General features: G+C 45.2%; 1 protein-coding gene across 1 annotated transcript in view; it reads right to left on the minus strand.

Annotated features, from left to right (window-relative positions):
* The window catches only part of SYT3 (synaptotagmin 3), a 320,686-nt gene that overhangs the window by 4,429 nt on the left and 294,098 nt on the right, over positions 1-22,159 (minus strand). The gene's annotated exons all lie outside the window — the stretch shown is intronic.

Consider the following 22,159-nt stretch of genomic DNA (forward strand, 5'->3'; position numbering starts at 1 on the left):
TATAGGGTGGTTACATCGCAGTCGTTGTAACAACCGCAATGTAACAGCATCGCGGTGTACTGTCCGCGATGTTAATGATGTTTCCCACTCTGTTGCAATGTGATGGAGTAACCTGTCAACCAAACTCTTGGCCTGCTAAACGCATTTAGAGCTAGGCAGACTGTGAACGTACTGTCGGCGGAGTCCCCATCGGCTGCGTGGATGGAAAGATTACTCTGATAGCCCGACATAGTAGGGACCCTCAAAGGAGAGCCATCATGCCGTCCGCTCTATTTAGAGAAGGCAGTATGATAGGATATTTTTCTGTCCATACTTTCCAGGAAAAACCTGTCGGTGAGGGACAAAAATGTATAATAATAATAACCTCCACATCCTGGAAGAAAATGGGTGTGGGGGGGGTCACAAGATTTTTTGTTTTTCAGAAACAAATTCACACTTTTGGAGTTTGTGTTTTAAAAACAAAAAAAGCTAAAACCGAGAGCGGCCATCCACCAATGGTTTTATACCGTGAAATGACCCGCCTTCCTTTAAAGGTACAACGATCATCACTAGGTTTGCTATCCTCTCTAAATTTGACAGGGGTAGTACCCCTGGATATAATGACAGATATAATCTCCTAATCCACCTTGACAGACCGTACTCCATCCGTCAATCTCTAAATCAGCCCCCTGTTTTTTTTTAAACTTATTGTGGGTGGGGAGTCAACCAATAAAAGGACTGTGTACTAAAAGGTATGAAATTAAATCTCCTTTTCTATGTTCTAGCCTGTGCTAGAGCTCCTTGACATAAAATAAAGGGCAGGTAGGCTAAAACTGGAGGAGTTTTTCCAAATATGCACTAATAGAGTTATTCTAATGTGTCACCCGCGTTCTAAATCCTGTGTGCTATGGAAACTGATTATGCGATCCATGCAGGTGTCTCATGAGTTCCATAAGCAGTATATATTTCCTGAAATAAGAATGTATTCAATATTGTGCTGAAACATTCTAGAGTTTTTCAAAGAAAGTTACACGTGGATTGGGTCTTATTCGATGAGCAACATGTTCACAGAGACAGAAACTTGAAGCAAGGCTGGATTTTGCATTTGTAGTAGACATTTCTACTCAGAGGCTTCAAGAAAGAGCGATGCTTTACATTAAAGGGATAGCGTGAGCTGGTATTAAGGATAATACATGTCAGAGAGAGATGAGGAAGTGACTCCATTGCTCCTATGTTTGATCACCTTGCCTGGTGCGGCAGGGTAGGGTCCAAGGCCTTTGACGATAACTGAGAGCATACTACAGGCCTCCTAAAGCGGTCTACATTGAGTGACTTGAAGGGCCTCACTAAAGATTCTGCTTTGAGTTTCATGTTGATGATTCTTCAAACTGAACAGTTATGGGGGAAATAACTCAGATATGTGTGGATACAGACAAACTGTTCTATGGTGAAGACATACACGATAGCAAAAGGTCTACAATTACAGGAAAGCAATTATTTCTGAAAAAAGTCCATAGACTTTATTGTCAGCTACAATTGCATCCATCGCTGCTGCTCCAAAATGGGCAGCCCTATGTATTTTCCACATGCATGTCTTGTTCCTTCCCCATGTCAGTTAAGTCCTCTCCCAAAATTGTAGATCCAACTTACAATGGTGGCAGATCATAGCTATTGCCACAATAGCAGTTCAAAAATCAATCAATGATAGGGGTCTCTGCTAGAAAGACAGACATTATTGTCAAAAGTAGCTGTAGAAATGTCTCCAATGTCCATCTTTGATGGTTGGCACCTGTGGCCTCCAGTTCCTGCTTTTTCCAGCACGATCCAGTGACACCGCCGATGCCTGGATCTTCAAGCTCACCATTCTTCCTGCCAACAGAAGCCCAGCAAACCCCAGCATCTATTTAATGCAGGTCGCAGTGCAACCCTGCATAAGATGTGCCACTGGCGTTCCAAAGGCAAGACTATCTGTGCCCAGAGCCATGGCCCATAAAACCACCAGACTCCCAAAGATACATCACCGCTGAGCTCTACAACCTCGAAGCTACAACAAACACTACCACCGCGCTGACCCATAGTTCACAATAGGACCTTTCACCTGCACCCACTGCCACTTCACCTGCCACAGTACACACACCAGCACATTGACCAGCCCCACCCCGAAGACACCACAGACACCACCTGAACAAAAACACCAACTCCTATGTGCCCTTTTTAACACACACACACACACACACACTATGCAAACACACCACCAACATTTGGGACCTCATCTCCACTCTCAGACCAGACGTCCTGTTCCTCACTGAGACCTGGCTCAACCTCACTTCTACACCCAACATCGCCGCCGCAATAACCGAAGGATATAAGATCACCCACTGCAACCGCATTACAAACTGTGGCAGAGGGATTGCTCTCATACACAGGGAATCTATACTATGCACCACCACAAATGATGACATCACCACAGCCATGGAACACCTCAACGTCTGACTCCAAAAGACAGCAAAACCACTATCAAGGGCACTCTTGCTTACCATCCTCCAGGACCATGTGCACTTCTGCAACTTCAATGCGGACTTCATCATTCCCCTCGCCATAGACTCCAATAGCTACATTTTCCTCGACGACCTCAACTTCCATCTTGACGACCACAATGACATCAACACTACCAACATCCTCAACAACATGAACATTGGACTCTGTCCACGACCCCACGAACACTGCAGGGATACGTTAGACCCCATCTTCACCTACAGCAATCGCATCAGGTACAGCCACACCACGGAACTCACCTGGACCGACCACTCCATCGTCCACTTCTACATCACTAGCTCATGGACCTCATGGAGCTCTGCCCCCAGTCTCCCCAATGCCCCTCACAGTAGCTGGAGCAAAGTCTCGAAGGGCACGTGAATCAACAACTTCAACACCACCCACCCCATCTCCTCCAATAACCTAGACCAGAATGTCAGAAACGTCAACAATTGGATCACCAACTGCGCATAAAGCATTATTACCATCAGCAATAATACACATGGAAGGTCTATCAAGGAGGCTAGCTGGTACACTGAAGACTTCAGAACCACTAAACGGCACGGAAAGGAGGTGGCACACCAGCAAGTATACGACTGACAAGACCCTTTCAAGACAGCACTCAACCGCTACCACAGACAGTTGAGAGAATCGAAAGAAGAGGCCTTAGCATCACACATCAAATCAAACTCCAATAACAGCAAATAACTCTTCAGCATCATCAAAGCTGAAAAAAAACCACATTACCCCTTCACAGGAACTCTGCGACAACCTTATAAACTCCATCCACAACAAGATTATCAACATTTACAGAAACTTCAAACCCTAGCCCACGGACACCGACTTCTTCAAGCAACACAATCACCCCGCTACCACCACAGACATCCGATTAACAAAAAATGAAGAAAGCTCGCCACACAGGACACCACCTTCATCGTGAACGCGGTTCACTTAGGGCCTCCAACTGACTCATGCCCTCACCACATCTTCAATATAGGCAAAGCCAGAATCACTCATGAAATCCCCACTTTGTTCAACATCTCAATTGCCATGGCCACCTTCCCTGAGGACTGAAAATGTGCAGAAGTAAATGCCCTACTAAAGAAACCAACCACAGCGAACTTAACAACTACCAACTGACCTCCCTGCTCTCGTTCCCAGCCAAAGTATAGAAAAAGCCATCATCCAATACCTCTCCTTACATCTGGAATGGAATCTCGTACTCGACTCCTCCCAAACCGGAATCTGCAGCAACCACAGCACTGAGACAGCCCTTATTGCGGCTACCAATGACATCCAAGCCTTAATTGGTTGAGGACAGGCAATGCTGAACAAGGTAGGAAATCAAGGAGCTGCTCTCAGATGGATTGCCTCTTTCCTCGTCGGAAGATTGCAAAATGTCTACCTTCTCCCTTTCACCTCTGAACCGAAGTAAATCATCTGTGAGGTACCCCAAGGATCCTCGCTCAGCCCCAAACTCTTCGACACTTACATGAGATCTGTCCACCATCACCAAAATCCACAGATACAACGTAATATCCTACGACAATGACATTTAACTCATCCTCTGTCTCTTCGAAGACACCACGAACACCAGGACCAACTTCCAACACTGAATGGCAGACATTACCAACTAGATGCAGTATAACTGTCTCAGATCAACACGGACAAGACAGAGGTACTGAAATATGGAAACAAAATTTCCCGATTGGACGCATACTGATGGTCCTCAGAAGTCAGACGTACTCCTACCCCCACTGACCATGCCATTATTCTAGACAAGCTAACCATGAATGCTCAGGTCAATACCGTGTCCTCCTCCTGCTTCTTCATTCTCTGCATGCTCTGTAAGATTTTCAAATGCTACTCCAAAGCTTAAGACGCACAATCACCCAGGCCCTTATCTCCAGCCGAATGGATACGGCAATGCTCTCTATGCAGGAATCGCAGCTCACCTCGTCCACTGACTACAGACCATACAGAACACTGCAGCCAGACTCGTTCTGGATCTCGCTAGTCGTACCAACATCACCCCCTACCTCAGGGAACTCCACTGGCTCACTGTACATAAAATATGCCAGTTCAAGCTCCTGACCAATGCAAACAAGGTACATGCACAACTGAGGACTGCCTACTCGAACCACTGCCTGAACTTCCATTAGCCTACCACCCACTTCTTCCCTGCATTCCTTTCACTAAGCCTCACCCCGCATCTGACGTAGCAGATTCAGAGGTCGCTCCTTCTCCTACCTTGCAGCAAAGACATGGAACACACTACTCTTTCATCTATGGACCTTCGTATCTCTTCCAGAGTTCCGAAAGTCCCTGAATACCTGGCTATTCAGCTAATCAACTGGACCCTGCCAGAGCCTGGATACACTCACGGGTGACAAAAAGCTCTCTACAAATCAAGTTATTAATTGAAATAGAACATGCTGGAAATGTTAGATAACTTAGGATTACACTATCAGAGGCCACATACTGATTTCCTTAAATTGGTAGGGTATATCTGAACACGATGCACTCAATCAATCAATCAATCAATCAAAGACATTTATAGAGCGCACTACCTACCCGTAGGGTCTCGAGGCGCTTGGGGGTGCCGCTACTGCTCGAACAGCCAGGTCTTGAGCTTCTTCCTGAAGGAGAGGTGGTCTTGGGTCAGGCGCAGGTCGGCCGGGAGGGAGTTCCAGGTCTTGGCGGCCAGGTAGGAGAAGGACCTTCCTCCTGTAGTGGCTCTGCGGATGCGTGGGACGGCGGCGAGGGCGTGGCTGGCGGATCGGAGGTGGCGTTTGGGAGCGTAGAAGTTGATTCGTTTGTTGAGGTAGCTCGGGCCTTGGTCGTGGAGAGCTTTGTGTGCGTGAGTAAGGAGGCGGAAGGTGATTCTCTTGTTGACCGGGAGCCAGTGCAGGTCTCTTAGGTGTCCGGAGATGTGGCTGTGTCGTGGGATGTCGAGGATGAGTCTGGCTGAGGCGTTCTGGATGCGCTGGAGTCTCTTCTGGATCTTGGCGGTGGTTCCGGCGTAGAGTGCATTGCCGTAGTCCAGTCGGCTGGTGACGAGGGCCTGGGTGACGGTCTTCCTGGTCTCTGTGGGGATCCACCAGAAGATCTTCCGAAGCATGCGCAGGATGTTGAAGCATGACGAGGAGACGGCTTTGACTTGCCTGGTCATGGAGAGGGAGGAGTCCAAGATGAAACCCAGGTTGCGTGCGTGGTCCGTCGGTCTGGGTGCGGTGCCCAGGGCGGGGGGCCACCAGGAGTCGTCCCAGGCGGAGGGCGAGGAGCCCAGGATGAGGACCTCCGTCTTATCTGTGTTCAGCTTCAGGCGGCTCGTCGTCCTCCACTCGGCTACCTCTCTCATCCCTTCGTGCAGGTTGGCTCTGGCGGCGGCGGGGTCGTTGGTCAGGGAGAGGATCAGCTGGGTGTCGTCGGCGTAGGAGATTATGTTGAGGTTGTGTTGGCGTGCGATGGCCGCGAGGGGGCTCATGTAGACGTTCAAGAGAGTCGGGCTCAGTGAGGATCCTTGAGGGACGCCGCAGATGACTTTGGTGGCCTCTGACTTGTATGGTGGTAGGCGGACTCTTTGTGTTCTTCCGTCGAGAAAGGAGACGATCCATTCCAGCGCCTTCTCCTGGATTCCGACGTTGCTGAGGCGCTGCACTAGGGTGCGATGGCAGACCGTGTCGAAGGCCGCGGAGAGGTCTAGGAGGATGAGGGCCGCTGTTTCCCCGTTGTCCATCAGGGCTCGGATGTCGTTGGTGGCGGCGATGAGGGCGGTCTCGGTGCTGTGGTTGGCACGGAATCCGGACTGCGATGGGTCGAGGGATCCATTTGTCTCGAGGAAGGTGGCCAGCTGTTTGTTGACGGTCTTCTCGATGACTTTGGCTGGAAACGGGAGCAGCGAGATGGGGCGGTAATTCTTGAGTTCGGTGGGGTCTGCTGTAGGTTTCTTCAGTAGAGCGCTGAGTTCGGCGTGCTTCCAGCTCTCGGGGAAGGTGGCGGTGTCGAATGAGGTGTTGATGATGTCTCGCAGGTGGGGTGCGATGACAGCGTCGGCTTTGTTGAAGGCGTGGTGGGGGCAGGGGTCGGTTGGAGATCTGGAGTGGACGGAGTTCATCGTGTGGACGGTGTCTTCGGTGTTGACCGGGGTCCAGGCGCGGAGGGTGGTGGTGGGTGGAGGTCCTGTGGTCGTGGCGTGCGTCGGTTGAGTGCTGAAGCTGTCGTGTATGTCCGCGATCTTGTTGTGGAAGTAGGAAGCGAGGGAGTTGCAGAGGTCTTGCGAAGGGGTGATGTCGTTGTTTCCGGCGTTGGGGTTGGAGAGCTCTTTCACGATGTTGAAGAGTTCCTTGCAGTTGTGTGCGTTGTTGTCCAGTCGGTTTTTGAAAGCCGTTTTCTTGGCGATGCGGATCAGTTGGTGGTGTTTCCGGGTGGCGAGCTTGAGGGTGGTCCTGTTGTCCGGCGTGGGTTCCCTTCTCCAGGCTTTCTCGAGGGCTCGGCAGTTCTTCTTGGAGCTCTTGAGTTCGTCGGTGAACCATTGGGCTCTCTTACTGCCGGGTCTGCTGGGCGGGGTCCTCAGTGGGGCGAGTTCGTCCGCGCAGTTGCTGATCCACTTCGTGAGGTTGTCGGCGGCCTGGCTGGGGTTCGCTGAGCTGGCCGGAGGGTGCTGGCTCAGGGAGGCGGCGAGCTGGTCGGCTGTGATCTTGTTCCAGCTTCTTCGGGCAACCTGTTGCTGGTGGTGGTGGGTCGTCGTTCTTCTGAAGGTGAAGTGGATGCATCTGTGATCTGTCCAGTGGAGTTCTGTGGCGTGGCTGAAGGCGATGTCTCTGCTGGATGAGAAGATGGCGTCGAGTGTGTGTCCGGCGAGGTGGGTGGGGGTGGACACCAGCTGCTTGAGTCCAAGGTTGGCGAGGTTGTCGAGCAGGGTGCTGGTGTTGCAGTCGTTGTTCTTCTCCAGGTGGAAGTTGAAGTCCCCCAGGAGGATGTAGTCAGCGGAGGGGAGGGCGTGCGGGCTGACGAAGTCGGCGATGTCCTCGCTGAATTGAGTGCGTGGTCCCGGAGGTCGGTAGATCAGGGTGCCTCTGAGGGTGGTCTTCGGGTCGGTGTGGATCTGGAAGTGCAGGTGTTCGGCGGAGGGTGGGGTGTTGTCGGTGCTGGTCGTGATGCGGTGTCCCCCTGTTTCCATGGCAATCGTTCACAGAGTTAATATGTGGGGTTCGAACTCTGAGCACAGACTTAATCTGATGCATTTTATATTTAGCACTTTGCAATTTTTGGAAGCCCACCCTCAGCCCACACTCTTTACCACTCTGCCCCTGCGATAGCACTTTCAAACAATCACTGGCACACTTTATGTTTTTCGTGGCTTTAATGTTCGCCTGAGTTTGCAATTCTTATGCCCTCTGTTACAGACCTTTGGCTTCAGATCATTTATTGCATGTTTGCACCATGTCCAACTTTCAGATTCGGAATTTTGCTGCTGAGCTGTTCTATGCTATGTTTGAAAAGCCCTTTGCATTTAAAGTCAGCACCTCTGGAAAATCCATGATGTTTTATTTTAAACGTACACTAGAGTCTTACCGCATGAATTGGCTCTGACCACTGTTTTTAACATTGTCTTAATTTGAGCTACATTGACTGTGATAATATGGCAATATTATTATATAATGATTTTACTACTGCGTTTTATTCCACGTTTTGAACCTTTGAGTTAGTTCCAACAAATGCTTTATTGAGATGTATCTTGTTATGGCTATCGACCGAATAAAGGCACTTGACTGACTGTCTTCCGGGTGGGGCGGGGTTGGGGGGGTCTTCAAGTGAACTAGAGGGGTTAATTGTAAATAGTGGGTGTTCGACTTCAGGTCTTTGAAAAAGGTGAAACTGAAACGAGGGAAAGTGTTGGCGGTCTGATTGGAATCTCCATGCCCCCCCCCCCTCCCAAGTATGCTGTAGTTGACTATCTCTTCCTGTAAATGCCTGATGTTATCAAATAAAAGAGTCAACAAATTCCTGGGAGTAAATAATCTCAAATCGCATCTAGAGAAACCTGAATTGTCTTGAGCCGTGCCAAATACAAGCAGAACAAAGTGTGTTCCATAGACAGAACCATGAGTAGCAATGGAAAAAAGCTACATTTCAGAAAAAAATCTGATTGGATGGCTGTGCTATTATTTTTCACTCTTGTTTTGCACAGTTGACAACATTATTATTCACTCTAGCCTTAGCCTCCGAAGAGATACAGCAAGTATTTCAATGTTCCTAAGCCTTTCAGGAACAAAGCTCTTTGCACCAGATGCAGGCAACACACAGTTTAAGATTGTTACAAAGACGTTATTGGTCATACTTGAAAAAAGTACTAACAATATAATTCACTACTCATGAATACGGCATGTAAAACCCACCATGATGTATCCTATTTATGTACAAGGAGAGTTTAAAATCTTCTGGCAGCAAAAAGAAATTAGCGCAAGAAAAATCCTTTGACAGAGTGAGAAGAAAGTTTCCACAGCCTAACATGAAAATGTTTGGCTTTCTATAAACTTTTTTTGTACAATTGCATTGCCCAATTATCTGAAAACTCTCATGAATATCTGCTGCAAAGGGCAATTAGGGTGGGAGCAGATTCCACCTCTTCTCTTAGAGTGTACCTGTGAGCCGCATAAACAATCGGACATTTATTCCCTAATCTTGATCAGTATGGTAAAGATTCTGGATAAGAACTTAGGTCTTCATTTAGAATTGTTTTCAGCAGGTGTGTAATGGAGCAGGGAATTTACTCCAGGTGTGGGTGGAAGGGGAGGAAGGGGGGTTGAGAGCAGGCATGAGGGAGTGTGCCATGTTCGCCTACGCCATAGAAGGAGGTTGGGCTTGTGTCTGTAGCACCTGTCTGGACCTGCACTCAATTTTTCCTGCTGGAATTTCCATATTGTAAAATTGGGTCTCTTGTTCGTGCAACTGGTAATTCCAGGAGTTAAAACCTCAGATTAATTGTGAACAGGCAGAGTGGTATCCACCTACTATGCCAACCTGCAATCAAGGTTGAATTTGGGTGGCAGGGCTCAGATCAGGGATCTGGGTGGTACAACTTTAGTGTGAACTGTGTGAAATGAGTGAGTGTGAGACAGAGAGAGAGAAAGAAAGAAAGAGAGAAAGCGAGAGAGACAGAGAGAGTGCATGACAGGTAAGATCACTTATGTAGTCCACTGTATGCACTTATAAGTATATAGCCTGTAGTGTTGTGCGAGTTAGCAATGACAGAACCCTGTTGGCTCCTGATAGACTCCGTAGAGTTGTGATGGTAGAGTTAGAGCGCAGGGAAGTGAATGCAGGGTTCGATTGTTGAGTTTGTGGTTGCACACAGATGAATAAAGATGTGGTGAACTAAGCTTCGTGTGTGGTGTAGTCATTAGATGGTACCCAGGCTGGGGAGAACGCTACAAATGGTGACGAGATCGAGGATAAGTAACCCAAAGATCGACAGTGCTCTCCCAGAGAGTTTGCCGTGGTCCAGCAAACTGCTTGTGTGTGCCTCAGTCGATGTGCAGAATCAACATTTTGCGTATGCGGAGTCAAAGGAGAACTCCAGCCAGTGAGACACATTTGAATATAATGAAAGCTTCACTGAGAAGTCTACACATCATTGCCCAAGCACCTGCTGGGAAGGCTGTAAGAAGTAGTACAGCACTACTGCACAACTTAAAGCTATACATCATACGGAGTGACAATGTTAAAGGTGGATACAACCAGGTTTTGAAAGAGCAGCAAATAGCGACTGCAAACTGCAAGATAATGCTGTCATCAGAAGCTCTGCGAGGCAAAGATCAACAAGGTGTCATACAGTGCAAAGAGATGCCTAAAAGAAAAGCTATTCAAATACAAGAAATGGATATCTGCTTACCAGAACTGATTAAAGAGAGTCATCATACCACAGCACTCGGGGTACTGACCCTAGAGGAAGTATCTGGGATTGTTCTTACAGAGCTGTCCAAAGTGGCACACCACCAAAGCTGTCGGGTGGAAGGTCAGAACAACTGCAAAAGTCCCCAGAAAAGTAAAAGGCTCTCATGCACCAAGAGGGAAGTCAAAGGTCCACAGACTGTCCAGGATGACCCAGAGCCTAGCACAGCACAGGGCGTTATGGATGGTATGGACGATGCAGGTCCTAGTGGACAGCAGACAGAATCAGAGAGAACTCTACGCTCAGGGTCAGCAATTCTCATAAATGGTTACAATGCCACAGCCTTCCTGAAACCACCACCAAAAATATTGGCAACCGAGAAACTGCTTGGATAGAGACAGTTGATAACTTCACTGATGGGATAGAAGAAGCAGATAACACGAAGATGACCAAATACCTTAGGAATCATTCTGAAGGTGTAAAAGAAGTCAGAAATAAAATGCTGCAAGCTGAAAAACGTACATACTGCCAAATCAAAGCTGTCTTGAATCTCAAGTTCAATCCAATGCCAAATGTAGGTTACAAAAGATACATTTTCAGTCAAGAATGACTGAAAGTTGGAGAAACCATCAACAAATTTGTTGAGAGACTGGAAACGATCATCAAACACCATAAGTTCAATTAATTAATGATGAGGAAGCTATATACGTTACAGAGTTTTTGATGGATGCCTGTCAGATTCTTTCAGATGACGAATGCTGTGAGAAACTCTTAGTCTGCAGTGAGTCCTCGTGGCTGCCAGAGTTGAAGAGTGTGCTGATAAACAAGCTGCTAACATGGAGGCCGGAAGTGCCCAGAGTGAGTCAGTTATGAACATGAACAGAAAGCCAAGGCACAAGGCAGAGGGACACAGAGTGTTGTTTCCATGGAAAACCAAGTTGTGTTTCGGTGTAGATTTTCATTTCCACACGAAGGTAAATGTCCTGCCCTTTGTCAGGTTTGCAAAGGCTGTGCGAAGGAGAACCTTTGTGTAATGATTTGCAAGACAAGGAAAAAGTAAATGTGCCATGGTACGAAGACAGAATGGCTGCCCGAACGTTCCAGAAGAGATGCTAGAGGCTCTCCCACACGGCCAAGAGATCAACACTGTTAAGGCAAGTAGACAACAAACGTAGCCCTTTGCCATCTAAATCATCATCAAAATGTTCTTCAGTATCAATGTCAAGTGAAAGTCAAGAAGATGGTTGTGCAATGTTGATGTTTACCTCAGAAAAACATGTGCATGTTGGACTGGATGCATTTGAGGAGAAATGCAGGTCAAAGAATAGCCAACATGAAAAAGCACCATAGTTGTTTAAACATTGTCCGAAGATTACATTAAAAGTAAGAGGTTCCCCAAGAGGAGAAATACAGTGAACTGTCTCCATTGCCACGACTTACGTCATTGAAAACCAAACTGTATACATGGGCTGCATTGATGCCATTAAAAAGTCAAGATTCATTTTTATAAAACGATGAAACACAAGAAAACAAAAGTACAACCACCCATTCAGATGCTTTGAGGTACAGCGTCAAGTGCCTGTTTACTAAGCTTCAGGACAGCTGCTGATATGGGACTGATATCAGTGAACTGTAACATGAATGCTCATCACGAAATAGTAAGTCAGTTACCATTTGTTGTTTCATGGGTTGGGAAAACTCACGACTATGAAAGTACAATTACAAATTAACGAGAATGTCTGTCCTATTGTTCAAAGACATAGACAAATTACATTTCATTTACAGGAAGCTGTTGAAAAAGAGCTGGAATCTTTACTCAAACATAATCATTGAGCGTTTTACTGGTCGTGGATAGTGTAGGATAGTGAAGGAGCTGTACGCATCTACGTGGATATGGTTCAAGCGAACAAGCCAATTGAAAGAGAACAACATTCAGGTCTGCATATTGCCTACATGATAACACAATTAAATGGTGAAAAGGTCTTCTGTCACCTTGATTTGAATAAACAATATCATCAGTTGAAACCTGAGGGGAATTGCAGGTACATTACAACCTTTCCTACACATACTGATCTGCTCCATTATACAAAACGAAGTTTTGGTGTACCGTCAGCTGCAGAGTTTTTTTAAGATATCATTTGATGTATCAGACAGCCATCTTTCAATGATAGTGATGCCATATTGGTTTTCAGGGCTACACAGAAGGAGTACAATAAAGCTCTCACACAAGTGTGCCATTAGCTTGCTGATGCAGGTTTAACATTAACTGCTGAGAAAAGTGAGTTTCATAAGACAAAGCAAAAATGATTTGGCTATATCTTTTCAGATGGGGGCATGACACCCAATCCAGCTAAAGTGCAAGATTTGCCAGCCCACCACTAGATGTTTCCATGTTACATTCATTCCTTGGCATGACCAGCCACTGTTTTAGGTATATACCGTTAGGAGACTTGATGAAAAAGAATGTTTTATTTCATTGATCACATGAATGCAAGCAAATTTTCAAAAATATCAAACAAACTATTGAGAACTCTACTAAAATGGCATACTTTGATTCAAAGCTTCATACCAAGGTTGCTGTTGATACTAGCCACTTTGGGTTAAGTGCAATCCTTGCACAGTGCAGCTGACACCCAAATGCTCGAAGACATATAGTGGCATATGCAAGCAGAAGTTTGCCCCAAACTGAACATGCTTGTTCACAACCTGGAAAAAGAACATTTAGCAGTGGTGTGGGCTTGTGAACATTTTCACATACTCTTATATGGAAAGCCTTTCATGCTTGTGACAGATCATCAAGCATTGTCGACCATCTTTGGCAAATCAAAGGCAAAGAAGCCTCCTCACATTGAATGTTGGGGGTCTAGATTAAATGAATACAACTACATAAATGTGCAATATCCAGGGAAAGATCAAAATCCTGCTGACTTATTCTCACGGCTGCCTCTAAAGTGCCATGGTACCTCTTACAAGACGACTGAAGCCTACATAAATTTCACTGTGAAGGACACCAGTTGCCATTTCATTGAAACAGATTGCTACTGCCGTGAGACAAGATAGTGAATGACATGTTGAAACTAAAAGACATTATTACACATCAGTCTTGGAATCAGCACACCAGACCTCTTACCAGTGACAGTGAGTACCAAACGTATAAAAAATGTCAAAGACGAACTGTCCGTTACTCAAGAAGACATTATCTGAGAAGTTCGAGAATTGTTATTCTGGAGAGTTTGTGACAACAGATAATTGAAGTTGTCCATGAAGGACATCGCAGAATCGTTGCCACAAAATGAGCCCTCTGAGTCTGAGTCTGGTTACCTTATCTCGATAAGAGAGTTGAAAGAGAATTGAAGGCGTGTCATCTCTGTAACTGCCTTTCATAGAAGACCAGTCAACACACTATAAACATGTCAGAGTTGACAAAGCATGTGTAGGAAAGAATTGGCATTGACTTCGAATTGCCATTTACTTTGCTCCTCTTGATAGACATTACTCATGGTGACTGCTGAGGAATTCTCCTGTTTTCCATTCATAGAAGATCTCTCAATTATCACTCAAGAAAGAGTCATTGAGAGATTAGATGGCATCTTCGTGACACGGGGTGTTCCTGCGCTCTTAAAATCTGACAACAGGCCATCTTTCAACAGTCAAGAATTTAGAAAGTTTCACAGTCATCTTAACGTGTAGCATCAGAGGAGCACACCTCTTTGGCCACAGCAAATGGCCTTGTCGAACATTTCATGAGAACACTTAAGAAAGCTGATCAGTGTGCTTGCATTGGAAAGCTCAACCTTAAAACTGTCTTGAATTTTACTCTGTAAGCTTACCGCTGGACCACTCACTGGACCACTGGTGAAAGCCCTGTAACCTTGATGTTCGGGAGAGTCATGGGAACTACCTCAATGAACAACCAGAAGATCAAGTACTGAGGAAGACACCGGTATAAAAGACTTGGATCGTAAACGGAAAATGAAGGTCTATGCAGACAAGCGCAGACATGCAAAAGACGTTACTTTCACTAGAGAAGATCGAGTGCCTGTTCTTCAGTCTAGGAGATGGAAATCTGGTGCTCCCTTCGATGCTGAGCCATTCATGTGACCAGCAAAGAACACATGGTACCTGCCCAACATCCCGGGAAGTTGATTATGTGAGATTCCCCACATTTCCGACATGTGTCTCATCGCTCATCAGTCACTGATGTCAATGTAGAGACTGGGTTTGAAAGGACAATTTAAAACACCCTGACTCATTTTGCTTCTACAGATCACAAACACTTCTACTGCCTGTCCCCAGTTTCCGACAACACAATCAGGACATGTGATCAAAGCACCAAGAAGACTTATCAAAGAGCTATATAGTATATATATTTGTGATTTTTTTTATGTTTGTTTAACAGAGGGGGAGAGGTAGTGTTCTGCGAGTTAGCAATGACTGGACCCTTTTGGCTCTTAATGGACTCTGCGCAACTGTGATGTAAGAATTAGAGAATAGTGAAGTGTATGGTCTGAAGTCTTTGTAGGAGGTGTGCGGCGATTCCTAAGTAGAGGGCCTTGCCATAGTCCAGTCAGCTGGTGATGAGGGTCTGTGTCACAGTGAATCTCATATGTAGGTGTAGCCACTTTAAGATCTTACGTAGCATGTCCAGAGTGAGAAAGGAGCCGGAGGAGACAGTGTTGATCTGTAATTATTCTTGTTAGCTTGTTGTCATTGATAATTCCGAGGTTTCTGGCGTGGTCAGAGGGAGTGGGTGTGGGTCCTAGGACTGATGGCCACCACGAGTCATTCCATGTGTTGCTGCTGTTGCTAAAGATTTCCATCTTGGGTGTGTTCAGCTGCAGGCAGTTGTTTTTCATCCCGTCGGCAATGGTTGTCATGCATCTGTGGACATTGGTTCTGGTGGTGGTGGGGTCATCAGTGAGTGAGAGGATGAGCTGGGTGTCATCTGTGTAGGAAATTATGTTGAGACCGTGAGATCTGACGATATTGGCCAGCAGGGTCATATATGCATTGAAGATAATGGGGCTGAGGGATAAACCCAGGGGGACACTGCAGGTGATCACCTAGGGTTATGAGGTGGGAGGTGGATCCTCTGGGTTCTTCCAGGAAGGAGGGGATTCATCTGAGTGGTGAGGAAGGGGGTGATCCATCTGAGCTATGAAAACGCAACACAGAGGATTCTGCAGAAAATGTGTTGGTGACCTTTTCAACACCATCAAATAGGTCCCACCGTGACATGTATCATATTTGAAAACAGTTCTAAAGAAATACTAAAGCCAGAATATCGACTACCAAAATATCATCAGGGCAAGTATGCAGTAGTAAGTGTAGAATGACTATTCTTGACTTCACTTAGATGTACCATATATATATCTATATATGTGTGTGTGTGTGTGTGTGTATACATACATATGTATATATATTACATAGATGTGGTGATAAAAATAGTAAATCTGTACTTACCTATATTTACTCACCCTCACAATACTATGTATGTCGATATTCTGGCTACAATGTTTTGCAGACAATATGCACACTTCTTGATGTCTTACAACTTAACTTCAGCCAGGCTGTAATTATTTTTTACGTGTTGTGAACAACCTGTAGTATAGCCACCATTTAGTGGCCTGTCTCCTGTGGACTCCCTCAAGGCCCATCTCTTAGCTCTACCTTGTTTACTATTTATGTGACTCTGCTAGCTAAATTGATTATATCCTTCTGTTCTGATATTTGTACAGTCACCAACAATACCCAGATTATTCTCCAGTTGCAATCCTGTTGTCCAACAGCACAACAAACCTTAATCAAACAAGACTGAAGTGTTGATGGTCGGGTGTCCCTGATAGATCTGGTTGGAAGCTAGCTGATTTGGTCTGTAGGGGATGCCCATATCTTCTGTGGTACCATATCTTCTGTGGTCTAAGTCTGCAATCATGGCTCTCTTATTGCTAACACCCTCTTGCGAGTTTCTCAAATGAACACGGCGGCTTAAATCTGATTCAGCGTTGGTAAAAGTATTAGTCTGAATCATTTCCCTGCTTCCTTCTCTCTATCAAAGGGAAGCTGTTTAACCAGCATTGGTTTCCCACCATACCCATGGCAATATATCTACCTGGGGCTCTCATATCCTCATCTGCTAACTACAAACCATCCAGAAATATGCTGCCAGACCTAACTCAGTGCTAATTAGGAGGTATTTTGTCTTTCCTTATTGTTAAACTTTTATATTTGCTCTCTGTTGACAAACAACTTATTTTCAAAATGCTAGCTCTCAGGAAAGCAGCAATAATCCCATTCTAGCATTACTCTCCAAAGTAATCTACATCGTAAACTCTAATAACCCTGCTGAAAATCCATGACTAATCGAATTGCTAGTACTACCAAGACCCAAGTTTTGAATGATCTTCCTGTTATGGTATGAATTCACTGCAACAGGGCTATTTCCTGTAACTAGCTGAAAGCAGGGCTCTTCTCCTGTAACATCTTGCCTGCATCTTTCTAGGAAATTGTCGGTCCTGTTCCAACACATACAGATGAGTAACAGTGCACCCTATAAAATTTCCAATTATTTGAATCATCAATCCCTGAGCTCTTACACACACACACATATAAACCACCAAGGACAGATACAAAGTTCAAGCACATCAAAGAATAGAAAACCTTTTGGATAATGAATATAGTTTCTGGCAGAACACTAACTGCTAATGATTCTGGGACAAGTTCCAAAAACAAAATTCCATAGTTTAAAAAAAAACCGGGAGAAGCTATTGAAAGACCTTGTATAGGTATTAAACCATAATCCAAGGTCCAAGCTAGTTACTGGATTGTTAGATCCAGCAAACTCTCCCAAATATTCTGGTACTTTGATTTATGTTTATTTAAGGGCCCACTTAGAGTTTCAACTTCTTCTAAGCAAAAGAGTTAGGATTTTATACCATGTAAAGTCTTAAGAAGCTAGGACTGTTAAGGAGTCTGTTCCCCCAATATTGGGCCAGTGGCCTTAGTAGGCTTTTCATTCACTATTTTATACACCTTGGTGTGTATTTGCTTACAGAGTTCCTTCTCTGCTACTTAAAACTACCAGCCCCAAATGGAATGTCTTGACTAACACCTCATGTCTAGTATCAGCCATGGACTACAATTCAGCAAAATGGCAGGAGTAGCGGAAGCGACTTCACAGGCCCGTTGACTTTCACTTTCACTCACACATACACATGCTTACACATAAACACACATTCACACATATAAACATACACATACATACGTGCTCTGCCTACATAAACACACACATTCACACATACACACACTCTGTCTTACATAAACACACTAAAAACTGCAAGCACGCACACAACATATATACATTTTAAAGCATTTTTTTAACTTACCTAAGCTGCCAGGGAAAGTCATATTCCAGCTATTTATACTCCATTTTTTACTTAAACTATTAGAGAATAATGTAATATTATTCACTATTAGTATAATACAAAATTGACAAAGCTACTTCTGTTCCTGGCACTGATTTTGCCACTGCTGTTGGTAGGGGTCGCAAAGACGTTGCCAAGGGTCACAAGGGGCATGCCAGGGGTCGCACTAGTGAGAGAGCGCAAATTTGAATAAGAATTATGTATAGGCCATATTTATAAGCATATCATGAAACGTAGGAATGAAATGTATATCGTAACATGAAGTTGACGCTTATAGTATAAAAGTCAACGGAAAGTGACAACATGGTATAGGAAATGTATAACTGTATTCATATTAGAATGTATTAGATCTAGAAGGCCGTATACGTAGTGGGCTAATGTAGAAATGCCTACGAACGGTAGAACGTGCAGAGTAGAATTCAAATACGTATGTAACTTTAAATGCAGAAACGGCGAGAAATGTAACATGGAGAAATGTGCAAGGAGCATACACATAACGATGTAACCAATAAGAAATAAAGTTATGTTCCATGTATAGGGTTTATATTCTATGAAAAATTATATTCGTTTAGAAGAAACGTATTTGCTAAAAGCATTCACATATAAATGTATGTTAAAGGTTATACTGTGTAGAAGAAGTTTGTAGGAATGCTGGAAGAGTTAGGTCATTTGTGATTATAACCTGACTAACCAAGAGTTCGCAGGAGCATAGTCCAATGTATGTAATTTAGTGGACTCGCAGGAGTCGTGAATAGTCTTCACTTGAAGGTGCGAGCCGAAGAGTCTAGCATTTGTTAGATTTAAGGTGACAAATGTCGAACGAAGTTTATTGCCTAAACATGAGAGGAGGCGATTGGAATTTGAGCTTTGTTTTGAATGACCATTCACAGGATCTAGTAAGGTCAAAGGAATAATTGTAAGTTAAAGTCTTGTTTAAGTTCATATGACTTTTTGATCTGAAAGTGTCAAACTAAAGTCGCCAACAAGAAGATGAAGATGACATCTAAGGAGAAGGGTCAACCTAACGGACGACGCGAAGAGATGAAGCAATGGAAAGAGCCAGAAACTGACATCATCGGGGAAAGTCCGTGGTGGGCGTCAAGGGGCGTTCCACCCACACTGTGATTGTGTATTTTAGGGACAGCACCCCGGGGAGAAGATAGCGAAGAGCTCAGAGAGAGCACAGAGAGAGGCAAGTTAGAAGGGTAGATGCCTTGAGCAGATGCGCTGAGAGAGATCAGAGCGCAAGGGAGCAGTAGGCTGAGGACCCTTAGAAGAGCGGATGGGTAGGCAGAGAGGGTACTGCTTCTTAAACTTAAGTTACCTTTAGAGGTTAAGAGAGTTTGAACTTCTTTGGAAGTCAAACTGCTGACACCTTTTTAGGGAAAAAACTTGCGAATAGGGATGTCACCTAGTATAGAGTAGGGACAGATTTAACTTGACGATTTTTCTCTTTCTGTAGATGACGCAAAGGAACCACTTTACATCGAAGCTTTAAATTGCTGAGTTTGAAATTGATTTTGTATTCTTTGTATACTTTGAGATTTATCCTGAGAAGATTGTAATTTGCATTCAAATTCGATTTTATATAAACCTTTTTAAACTTTATCAGTTGTAAGTGGTTCTTCAGAGTGGCGTCATTTAATGGGGCGGAACTAAACCTGTGTGGGGGTGGTCTTTTACTCAATGACAGATACGAGCGGTCCAAAAATTACGAATGAGATAAACTATTAAATTGATTATAAATTGATACCAAAATCTCATTCCCCGCAGTTGGTAGCAGAGTATGATGGTTATCTTCTTGAGGAAGACGACCTAGGCCAGGTTTAGTTTACCCCAAGGTCCCTAGTCATCGACGACCAGAAGAAGAATCCCTGCCGAAGAAGGTGCTGACGGTGCGTCGAGAGAAAAGCAGCAGAATCGGTCGAGAGTGAGTATAAGGGTCATGCGTTGTAAGATTGCGGTGTTTTATGTTGGTCCTGTGTTGTAATGTCAAGCGGAGTTGAATGCCTGTAGTGTGATTGAGGGAAGGTTGTGAGCGCGCGCAACCGGATAAAATCTTATGTCCAGAGGGCTTAAGTGGTTCGGGTGTATCGAACACCCAGAGTAATTTGTCTACCATTTTATGGGGGTCATGAGGTACCATTGATCGCCCGCAGACCGATGATAGGGGGAGCGTTTGAGTGAGTGTATGAGTAAACGCATGCTGGTCGTACGTTTACTGTGTGTAAGTAACCTATCAGTTGAGGCAAGCGTCCGACCGTACGAGGAAAGACGTCTCGCCAGTTGAGGTGGCAATTACAGTTAGACTGTGGCCGTACAGTCAGAGAAAAGTGATCGCTTGGACGGAAGTAGTCATTTTTCGGCGTATGAATGAAACGCATGCAAGATCGCGAGACGAGTTGAGAAACGAAGGAAACTGCTGTAGAGGGAACAAGTGACGTCAGCGTAGAATCGCGCTGAGATTGGTCAGTCGGCGTAGAACAGCATTGGGATAGGCTGATTAGCGAGAGTCGCACAGGGATTGGTGGTTGTCATCAGGACGTAAATAAGGAAGAGAATTAATAAGAGAAAAATCGTAGATCATCAAAAATGAAGTGCTTTAAGGGTTTAAGAAAGATCTTTAGGAAGAATAGAAGAAACTTATATGCTGGAGAAGAAGCTCCACCAGAAGGCACACCAGCTTATCATATGGCAGTAAATGTAGGCTTACACTCAATAATGTGGATCTCCGAGTGGAATAGGCTAACAGAAGGGGAAAAGGAACTGATGTTTCCGAGATTCGGAACATTTAAACTAGACGTGTTGAACCAACTGAAAGCAGTAATGCTTACGACAAGACCTCTACCGAGGCCAACACAATTCGAAGCTCTTAGTGCATGGTTTAGAGCAGCGCATGAGAAGAGTTTAAAGAGACGCCAAGAAAGAGTGAGACGATCAGTAAAGGCAGTACAGGATGCCAAATGGGATGAGGAAGCTAAGAAGTGGAGAGTGCAAAAGATAGAAGCAGACAAACTGTTCACCATGATAGAAGCCACAGGAGAAAGGAAACCTCTAGAGGAGGAAGATGAGGAAAGCGAGACGGAGGAGGATGTGATAGAGAGGCTATTAACGGATAGACCACCTCCATATAGCGGTGAATCCGCAAGTCCCATATTACAGCAAGGGGACGGAGCTAGATGGGGAGAATATAAATCGATCCCAGTAACGGAGTGGGACTCCAACAAGAGTGAGGAAATACCCCAAGCTAGTTCCGAACAGAGAGTAGTGGGAAGATTCGTGGTCCAGAAGGTGCCAGAGACGCAATGTGCAAGGTCGTACCAAATGCCAGACGCTTTACAAGTACCTGTTACCATAGGCCCTATTTTGTCAATCTACAACCCAGAGGGGGTCCAGCAGGAGGAACAGGCACGATGGGACAGGGAAAGGGCAGAGATGGAGAATAGGAATAACACGATGAATTCTCAAAGACAGAGATTAGCACCAGTGAGTCGGAGTACCCCATTAGATTCCGCGACGGGTCCCTGGATAGAACAAGGGGGTCAAAGAGGATCAATGGATTTGAGGGGACCAAAACCGAAATCCTATAAGGAATTAAGGGAATATCTGAAAGAGTGGGATACTGCCGAAGAGGCTCGGAATAAAAGTTTAGAAACAGGAGCTGAATGGAGAGATCAGGATAACAAGATCCTCTCTCATTGTGGAGCTGGCGAAAGCAGCCCGGAGTGGGAGAGAGGGAGTCAAGAAAGCAGAAGAGATACGTGCCCTATCACTAGTGGCAATAGGCAAATGTGCGATGACAGGAGTGCAGGGTGTGGCGAAGTGCCTCGCGTCACTTTCAGTGAGGGAGAACGAAGGACGCAGGAGTACCGGAATACTTTTAGGTGCACACACCATGCTCCGGATGAAAATGTGCAACATTGGAATCACGGGAACATGGAGAGTCGCGAAGGGTCTCGCCATGCGTCCGGTGATCTAGAACGAAGTCATGAGAATACAGGTAGTCGCGAAACGTCTCGCCATACATCCGGTGATCACGAACGAGATCGCGGGAGCATGGAGAGCCATGAAGGACCTTATCGTTTGTTAAGCGATACCAGACAGCAAGCGAGTTACAGTGGTTTAGAGCAGCACGGAGGATCTTATCTTGTATCTGGAGAAACCGAATCGAAAAGACGGAATGTAGGGTTGAAGGATGGAGCATTGTTCCACCACACCCCAAGGGAAGATGGAAAGGCTTGGGATTTAGAGAGGTGGGAACAAAGAGATGGAAGGAAAATTCCTCATAACTCACCTGTGCTCAGGCGTAGGGCGCATAGTGGAG

Source organism: Lissotriton vulgaris, chromosome 7 (genome assembly GCF_964263255.1).
Source record: "Lissotriton vulgaris chromosome 7, aLisVul1.2, whole genome shotgun sequence".
NCBI lineage: Eukaryota > Metazoa > Chordata > Amphibia > Caudata > Salamandridae > Lissotriton > Lissotriton vulgaris.